This window comes from Triticum dicoccoides, chromosome 5A (genome assembly GCF_002162155.2).
Source record: "Triticum dicoccoides isolate Atlit2015 ecotype Zavitan chromosome 5A, WEW_v2.0, whole genome shotgun sequence".
In the NCBI taxonomy this organism is placed as follows: domain Eukaryota; kingdom Viridiplantae; phylum Streptophyta; class Magnoliopsida; order Poales; family Poaceae; genus Triticum; species Triticum dicoccoides.
The window spans coordinates 691,201,921-691,212,519 of record NC_041388.1 but is presented as its reverse complement, the minus strand read 5'-3'; positions in this window follow the sequence as shown (position 1 = coordinate 691,212,519).

The following is a 10,599-nucleotide window of genomic DNA, read 5'->3' as shown; positions in this document are numbered from 1 at the left end:
GAATTGTTCCGGGGGTACCAGGTGATGACCGGCGTGTCCGAAAGGGGTTTCAGAGGCCCCGGCAAGCATTGGGGGGCCTTATGGGCCAAGGGGAGAGGGCACATCAGCCCACTATGGGGCTGAGCGCCCCTCCCACCCCATCTCACGTAACCAGGAGAGGTGGGGGCGCCACCCCTAGGGCAGCCGCCCCTCCCGGCTTGGGGGGCAAGTTTCCTAGGGGGTGGGGGCGCCCAAACCCATCTAGGGTTTCCCCTATGGCCGCCGCCCCTCCCCTAGGAAACCTAGGGAGCCTCCCCCTCCTCCCTTCCCCCTATATATAGTGAGGGAGAGAGAGGGCAGCCGCACCCTTCCCCTGGCGCAGCCCTCTTCCTCCTCCAACACCTCATCCTCCTCCGTAGTGCTTGGCGAAGCCCTGCCGGAGAACCACGAGCTCCATCACCACCACGCCGTCGTGCTGTCGGAGTTTTCCCTCAACTTCTCCTCTCACCTTGCTGGATCAAGAAGGAGGAGACGTCTCCCAACCGTACGTGTGTTGAACGCGGAGGTGCCGTCCGTTCGGCGCTAGGATCATCGGTGATTTGGATCACGACGAGTACGACTCCATCAACCCCGTTCACTTGAACGCTTCCGCTTAGCGATCTACAAGGGTATGTAGATGCACTCTCCTTCCCCTCGTTGCTAGGTTACTCCATAGATTGATCTTGGGGATGCGTAGAAAATTTTGAATTTCTGCTACGATCCCCAACAGTGGCATCATGAGCTAGGTCTATGCGTAGTTTCTATGCACGAGTAGAACACAAAGCAGTTGTGGGCGTCGATTTTGTCAATTTACTTGCCGTTACTAGTCTTATCTTCATTCGGCGGCATCGTGGGATGAAGCGGCCCGGACCGACCTTACACGTACTCTTACGTGAGACTGGTTCCACCGACTGACATGCACTAGTTGCATAAGGTGGCTAGCGGGTGTCTATCTCTCCCACTTTAGTCGGATCGGATTCGATGAAAAAGGTCCGTATGAAGAGTAAATAGAAATTGGCATATCACGTTGTGGTTTTGGCGTAGGTAAGAAACGTTCTTGCTAGAAACCTATAGCAGCCACGTAAAAACTTGCAACAACAATTAGAGGACGTCTAACTTGTTTTTGCAAGATATGCCTTGTGATGTGATATGGCCAAAAGGATGTGATGAATGATATATGTGATGTATGAGATTGATCATGTTCTTGTAATAGGAATCACGACTTGCATGTCGATGAGTATGACAACCGGCAGGAGCCATAGGAGTTGTCTTAATTTATTTTTGACCTATGTGTCAACATAAACGTCATGTAATTACTTTACTTTATTGCTAAAGCGTTAGCCATAGTAGTAGAAGTAATAGATGACAAGACAACTTCAAGAAGACACGATGATGGAGATCATGGTGTCATGCCGGTGACAATGATGATCATGGAGCCCCGAAGATGGAGATCAAAAGGAGCAAAATGATATTGGCCATATCATGTCACTATTTGATTGCATGTGACGTTTATCATGTTTTACATCTTATTTGCTTAGAACGACGGTAGCTTAAATAAGATGATCCCTCTCTAAAATTTCAAGAAAAGTGTTCCCCCTAACTGTGCACCGTTGCGAAGGTTCGTCGTTTCGAAGCACCACGTGATGATCGAGTGTGATAGATTCTAACGTTCGAATACAACGGGTGTTGACGAGCCTAGCATGTACAGACATGGCCTCGGGACACATGCGAAACACTTAGGTTGACTTGACGAGCCTAGCATGTACATACATGGCCTCGGAACATGGAAGACTGAAAGGTCGAACATGAGTCGTATAGAAGATACGATCAACATGAGATGTTCACCGTTGATGACTAGTCCGTCTTACGTGATGATCGGACACGGCCTAGTCGATTCGGATCATGTTTCACTTAGATGACTAGAGGGATGTCTATCTGAGTGGGAGTTCATTAAATAATTTGATTAGATGAACTCAATTATCATGAACATAGTCTAAATTGTCTTCGCAAATATGTTGTAGATAAATAGCTCACGTTGTAGCTCCCTGTTTCAATACGTTCCTAGAGAAAGATTAAGTTGAAAGATATTGTAAGCAATGATGCGGACTAGGTCCGTAGTCCGAGGAGTGTCCTCACTGCTACACAGAAGGCTTACGTCTTTGATGCACCGCTCGATGTGCAAACCCCTACAACGTCGTCTGTGGATGTTGTGAACACCTGACAGACACATCCTGATGACTACTTGATAGTTTAGTGCACCATACTTTACGGCTTAGAATCGGGATTCCAATGACGTTTTGAACACCGTAGAACATATGAGATGTTCCAAGAGCTGAAATTGGGATTTCAGGCTCATGCCCGTGTTGAGAGGTGTGAGACCTCTGACAAGTTTTTTTGCCAGCAAGATGGAGGAGAATAGCTCAGCTAGTGAGCATGTGCTCAGAATGTCTGGGTACTACAATCACTTAAATCAAGTGGGAGTTAAACTTCCAGATAAGATAGTGATTGATAGAGTTCTCTAGCCACTATCACTAAGCTACTAGATCTTCGTGATGAACTATAACATGCAAGGGATGGAGTTGATCCTGGAGCTGTTCGCGGTGCTTAAGACCGCAAAAGGTAGAAATCAAGAAGGAGCATCAAGTGTTGATGGTTTGACAAGACCACTGGTTTCAAGAAAGGCAAGGGCTAGAAGGGAAACTTCATGAATGGCAAACTAGTTGCCGCTCCAGTAAAGGAACCCAAGGTTGAACCCAAACCCGAGACTAAGTGCTTCTATTGTAAAGGGGATGGTCACTGGTAGCGGAATTACCCCAAATGCATGGTAGATAAGAAGGCTGGCAACTTCAACAAAGTATATACGTGTTATTAATGTGTACCTTACTAGTACTCCTGGTAGCACCTCGGTATTGGATACCGGTTCAGTTACTATTATTGGTGACTTGAAGCAAAAGCTACGGACTAAACGGAGACTGGCTAAGGGCGAGGTGACGATGTGTGTTGGAAGTGTTTCCAAAATTGATGAGATCACCATCGCACGCTCCATCTGCCTTCAGGATTAGTATTGAACCTAGATAAATGTTATAAGGTGTCTACATTGAGCATGAATATGATTAGATCATGTTCATTGCAATACGGTCATTCATTTAAGTTAGAGAATAATGGTTATTCTGTTTACATGAATGATACCTTTCATGGTCATGCACCCTATGTGAATGGTTCATTGAATCTCGGTCGTGGTAATACACACGTTCACGCCAAAAGATGTAGAGTTAATAATGATAGTACCACTTTCTCGTGGCACTACCGCTTAGGTCATATTGGCGTAAGATGCATGAAGAAACTCCATGTCGATGGATGTTTGGAGTCACTTGATTTCGAATCACTTGACACATGCGAGCCATGCCTCATGGGCAGGATGACTAAGACCCCGTTTTCAGGTACAATGAAACGGGCAAGTGACTTGTTGGAAATCATGCATGCTGATGCGTGTGATCCAGTGAGAATTGAAGCGTGCGGTGGATATCACTATTTTCTCATCTTCACTAACGATTTGGGTAGATATAGGTATATCTACTTAATGAAGCACAAGTCTGAAACGCTTGAAAAGTTCAAGCGATTTCAGAGTGAAGTTAAGACTCATCATAACAATAAGATCATGTTCCTATGATCTGATCAAAAGGGGATTTTTCAGAGTTATGAGTTTGGCAATCACTTAAGACATTGTGGAATTGTTTCACAGTTGAAGCCACCTGGAACACCACAAGGTAATGGTGTGTCCGGACGTCGTAATCAAACCCTATGAGATATGGTGCGATCTATGATGTCTCTTACCAATCTATCGTTTTCATTTTGAGGATATGCGTTAGAGATAACTGCATTCACTTTAGATAGGACACCATCTAAGTCCGTTGAGACGACGTCATATGAACATTGGTTTCTCAAGAAACCAAAGTTGTCGTTTCTTAATTTTTGGGGATGCGATGTTTAGGGCTTCAGCCGGAGAAGCTCGAACCCAAAGCGGACAAACACATCTTCATAGGATACCCAAGGGTGACAGTTGGGTATACCTTCTATCTCAGATCCGAGGGCAAATTGTTTGTCGCTAAGAACGGGTCCTTTCTCGAGAAGGAGTTTCTCTCGAAAGAATTGGGTGGGAGGAAGATAGAACTTGATGAGGTTGTCGAACCTTTACTTCAACCAGAGAATGATGCAACACAGAAAGATGTTTTCTGTGGCGCCTACGTCTATTGAAGAGGAAGTTAATGATAGTGATCATGAAGCTTCGGATCAAGTTGTTATCGAACCTCATAGGTCGACAAGGATATGTACTACTCCTGAGTGGTACGGTAATCCTGTCTTAGATATCATGTTGTTAGACAACAATGAACCTACGAGCTATGGAGAAGCGATGGTGGGCCCGTATTCCGACAAATGGTTAGAAGCCATGAAATCCGAGATAGGATCCATGTATCAGAACAGAGTATGGACTTTAGTGGACTTGCCCGTTGATCAGCGAGCCATTGAGATAAATGGATCTTTAAGAAGAAGACGGACGTGGGCGGTACTGTTACCGTCTATGAAGCTCGACTTGTGGGAAAGAGTCTTTTCACAAGTTCAAGGAGTTGACTACGATGAGAATTTCTCACCCGTAGCGATGCTTAGGTCCGTCGGAATCATGTTAGCATTAGCTGTATTTTTCGTTTATGAAATCTGACAGATGGATGTCAAAAACAAGTTTTCTTACTAGTTTTCGTAAGAAAGAGTTGTATGTAATACAATCAAAGTTTTGTCGATCCTAAGGATGCTAAAAGGTATGCTGGCTCCAGCGATCCTTCTATGGACTAGAGCAAGCATCTCGGAGTCAGAATATATGCTTTGATAGAGTGATCAAAGCTTTTAGGTTTATACAATGTTTGCTAGAAACTTGTATTTACAAGAAAGTGAGTGGGAGCACTACAACATTTCTGATAAGTATATGTGGATGAAATATTGTAGATCCGAAATAATGTAGAATTTCTGGAAAGCATAAACGGTTGTTTGAAGGTGTTTTTCAAAGGAAGACCTGGAGAAAGCTGCTTAGATATTGGGCATCAAGATCTATAGAGATAGATCAAGAGGCCTGATGATACTTTCAAAGAACGCACACCTTGACATGTTTTTGAAGGAGTTCAAAATAGATCAGTCAAAGAAGGGGTTGTTACCTGAGTTGTAAGGTGTGAAGTTGAGTAAGACTCAAAGATTGACCATGGCAGAAGAAAGAGGAAGTATGAAGGTCGTCTCCTATGCTCTTGTCATAGGCCCTATACGGTATGCCATGCTGAGTACATCACCTGATGTGTGCCTTGCCACATGTCTGGCAAGAGGGTACAAAGGTGATCTAGGACTGTATCGCCAGATAGCGGTCAAAATTATCCTTAGGGGAATAAGGAAATGTTTCTCAGTTATGGAGGTGATAAAGAGTTCAACGTAAAGAGTTACGTCGATGCAAGCTTAACACCTATCCGGATAGCTCTGAGTAGAGATACCGGATACGTATAATGGAGCAACAATTTGGAATAGCTCCAAGTGGAACAAGGTAGTAGCATCTACGATATGACATAAAGTTTTGCGAAATACATAGGGATCTGAATATGGCAAGACCCGTTGACTACAACCTCTCTCACAAGCATAACATGATCAAACCCAGAACTCATTGAGTGTTAATCACATAGTGATGTGAACAAGGTTATTGACTCTAGTAAACTCTTTGGATGTTGGTCACATGGCGATGTGACCTGTGAGTGTTAATCACATGGCGATGTGAACTAGATTATTGACTCTAGTGCAAGTGGGAGACTGTAGGAAATATGCCCTAGAGGCAATAATAAATTAGTTATTATTATATTATATTTCATTGTTCATGATAATCGTTTATTATCCATGCTAGAATTGTATTGATAGGAAACTCAGATACATGTGTGGATACATAGACAACACCATGTCCCTAGTAAGCCTCTAGTTGATTAGCTCGTTGATCAATAGATGGTTACGGTTTCCTGACCATGGACATTGGATGTCGTTGATAACGGGATCACATCATTAGGAGAATGATGTGATGGACAAGACCCAATCCTAAGCCTAGCACAAGATCGTGTGGTTCGTTTGCTAAAGCTTTTCTAATGTCAAGTATCATTTCCTTAGACCATGAGATTGTGCAACTCCCGGATACCGTAGGAGTGCTTTGGGTGTGCCAAACGTCACAACGTAACTGGGTGGCTATAAAGGTACACTACAGGTATCTCCGAAAGTGTCTGTTGGGTTGGCACGAATCGAGACTGGGATTTGTCACTCCGTGTACACGGAGAGGTATCTCTGGGCCCACTCGGTAGGACATCATCATGTGCACGATGTGACCAAGGAGTTGATCACGGGATGATGTGTTAAGGAATGAGTAAAGAGACTTGCCGGTAACGAGATTGAACAAGGTATCGGGATACCGACGATCGAATCTCGGGCAAGTACAATACCGCTGGACAAAGGGAATTGTATACGGGATTGATTGAATCCTCTACATCGTGGTTCATCCGATGAGATCATCGTGGAACATGTGGGAGCCAACATGGGTATCCAGATCCAGCTGTTGGTTATTGGCCGGAGAGTTCTCTCGGTCATGTCTGCATGGTTCCCGAACCCATAGGGTCTACACACTTAAGGTTCGGTGACGCTAGAGTTGTTATGGGAAATAGCATGTGGTTACCGAAGGTTGTTCGGAGTCCCGAATGACATCCCGGACATGACGAGGAGCTCCGGAATGGTCCGGAGGTGAAGAACGGTATATTGGACGAAGGGTATTGGAGTCCGGAATTGTTCCGGGGGTACCAGGTGATGACCAGCGTGTCCGAAAGGGGTTTCGGAGGCCCCGGCAAGCATTGGGGGGCCTTATGGGCCAAGGGGAGAGGGCACATCAGCCCACTAAGGGGCTGAGCGCCCCTCCCACCCCATCTCACGTAACAAGGAGAGGTGGGGGCGCCACCCCTAGGGCAGCCGCCCCTCCCGGCTTGGGGGGCAAGTTTCCTAGGGGGTGGGGGCGCCCAAACCCATCTAGGGTTTCCCCTATGGCCGCCGCCCCTCCCCTAGGAAACCTAGGGCGCCTCCCCCTCCTCCCTTCCCCCTATATATAGTGAGGGAGAGAGAGGGCAGCCGCACCCTTCCCCTGGCGCAGCCCTCTTCCTCCTCCAACACCTCATCCTCCTCCGTAGTGCTTGGCGAAGCCCTGCCGGAGAACCACGAGCTCCGTCACCACCACGCCGTCGTGCTGTCGGAGTTTTCCCTCAACTTCTCCTCTCACCTTGCTGTATCAAGAAGGAGGAGACGTCTCCCAACCGTACGTGTGTTGAACGCGGAGGTGCCGTCTGTTCGGTGTTAGGATCATCGGTGATTTGGATCACGACGAGTACGACTCCATCAACCCCGTTCACTTGAACGCTTCCGCTTAGCGATCTACAAGGGTATGTAGATGCACTCTCCTTCCCCTCGTTGCTAGGTTACTCCATAGATTGATCTTGGTGATGCGTAGAAAATTTTGAATTTCTGCTACGATCCCCAACAGTGGCATCATGAGCTAGGTCTATGCGTAGTTTCTATGCACGAGTAGAACACAAAGCAGTTGTGGGCATCGATTTTGTCAATTTACTTGCCGTTACTAGTCTTATCTTGATTCGGCGGCATCGTGGGATGAAGTGGCCCAGACCGACCTTACACGTACTCTTACGTGAGACTGGTTCCACCGACTGACATGCACTAGTTGCATAAGGTGGCTAGCGGGTGTCTATCTCTCCCACTTTAGTCGGATCGGATTTGATGAAAAAGGTCCGTATGAAGGGTAAATAGAAATTGGCATATCACGTTGTGGTTTTGGCGTAGGTAAGAAACGTTCTTGCTAGAAACCTATAACAGCCACGTAAAAACTTGCAACAACAATTAGAGGACGTCTAACTTGTTTTTGCAAGATATGCCTTGTGATGTGATATGGCCAAAAGGATGTGATGAATGATATATGTTATGTATGAGATTGATCATGTTCTTGTAATAGGAATCACGACTTGCATGTCGATGAGTATGACAACCGGCAGGAGCCATAGGAGTTGTCTTAATTTATTTATGACCTGCATGTCAACATAAACGTCATGTAATTACTTTACTTTATTGCTAAAGTGTTAGCCATAGTAGTAGAAGTAATAGATGACAAGACAACTTCAAGAAGACACGATGATGGAGATCATGGTGTCATGCCGGTGACAATGATGATCATGGAGCCCCGAAGATGGAGATCAAAAGGAGCAAAATGATATTGGCCATATCATGTCACTATTTGATTGCATGTGACGTTTATCATGTTTTACATCTTATTTGCTTAGAACGACGGTAGCTTAAATAAGATGATCGCTCTCTAAAATTTCAAGAAAAGTGTTCCCCCTAATTGTGCACCGTTGCGAAGGTTCGTCGTGTCGAAGCACCACCTGATGATTGAGTGTGATAGATTCTAACATTCGAATACAACGGGTGTTGACGAGCCTAGCATGTACAGACATGGCCTCGGGACACATGCGAAACACTTAGGTTGACTTGACGAGCCTAGCATGTACAGACATGGCCTCAGAACACGGAAGACCGAAAGGTCGAACATGAGTCGTATAGAAGATACGATCAACATGAGATGTTCACCGTTGATGACTAGTCCGTCTCACGTGATGATCGGACACGGCCTAGTCGATTCGGATCATGTTTCACTTAGATGACTAGAGGGATGTCTATCTGAGTGGGAGTTCATTAAATAATTTGATTAGATGAACTCAATTATCATGAACATAGTCTAAATTGTCTTCGCAAATATGTTGTAGATAAATAGCTCACGTTGTAGCTCCCTGTTTCAATACGTTCCTAGAGAAAGATTAAGTTGAAAGATATTGTAAGCAATGATGCGGACTAGGTCCGTAGTCCGAGGAGTGTCCTCACTGCTACACAGAAGGCTTACGTCTTTGATGCACCGCTCGATGTGCAAACCCCTACAACATCGTCTGTGGATGTTGTGAACACCTGACAGACACATCCTGATGACTACTTGATAGTTTAGTGCACCATACTTTACGGCTTAGAATCGGGATTCCAATGACGTTTTGAACGCCATAGAACATATGAGATGTTCCAAGAGCTGAAATTGGGATTTCAGGCTCATGCCCGTGTTGAGAGGTGTGAGACCTCTGACAAGTTCTTTTGCCAACAAGATGGAGGAGAATAGCTCAGCTAGTGAGCATGTGCTCAGAATGTCTGGGTACTACAATCACTTAAATCAAGTGGGAGTTAAACTTCCAGATAAGCTAGTGATTGATAGAGTTCTCTAGCCACTATCACTAAGCTACTAGATCTTCGTGATGAACTATGACATGCAAGGGATGGAGTTGATCCCGGAGCTGTTCGCGGTGCTTAAGACCGCAAAAGGTAGAAATCAAGAAGGAGCATCAAGTGTTGATGGTTTGACAAGACCACTGGTTTCAAGAAGGGCAAGGGCTAGAAGGGAAACTTCATGAATGGCAAACCAGTTGCCGCTCCAGTAAAGGAACCCAAGGTTGAACCCAAACCCGAGATTAAGTGCTTCTATTGTAAAGGGGACGGTCACTGGTAGCGGAATTACCCCAAATGCATGGTAGATAAGAAGGCAGGCAACTTTAACAAAGTATATACGTGTTATTAATGTGTACCTTACTAGTACTCCTGGTAGCACCTGGGTATTGGATACCGGTTCAGTTACTATTATTGGTGACTTGAAGCAAAAGCTACGGACTAAACGGAGACTGGCTAAGGGCGAGGTGATGATGTGTGTTGGAAGTGTTTCCAAAATTGATGAGATCACCATCGCACGCTCCATCTGCCTTCAGGATTAGTATTGAACCTAGATAAATGTTATCTGGTGTGTACATTGAGCATGAATATGATTAGATCATGTTCATTGCAATACGGTCATTCATTTAAGTTAGAGAATAATGGTTATTCTGTTTACATGAATGATACCTTTCATGGTCATGCACCCTATGTGAATGGTTCATTGAATCTTGGTCGTGGTAATACACACGTTCACGCCAAAAGATGTAGAGTTAATAATGATAGTACCACTTTCTCGTGGCACTGCCGCTTAGGTCATATTGGCGTAAGATGCATGAAGAAACTCCATGTCGATGGATGTTTGGAGTCACTTGATTTTGAATCACTTGACACATGCGAGCCATGCCTCATGGGCAGGATGACTAAGACCCCATTTTCAGGTACAATGAAACGGGCAAGTGACTTGTTGGAAATCATGCATGCTGATGCGTGTGATCCAGTGAGAATTGAAGCGTGCGGCGGATATCACTATTTTCTCATCTTCACTGACGATTTGGGTAGATATAGGTATATCTACTTAATGAAGCACAAGTCTGAAACGTTTGAAAAGTTCAAGCGATTTCAGAGTGAAGTTAAGAATCATCATAACAATAAGATCATGTTCCTATGATCTGATCAAAAGGGGATTTTTCTGAGTTATGAGTTTGGCAATCACTTAAG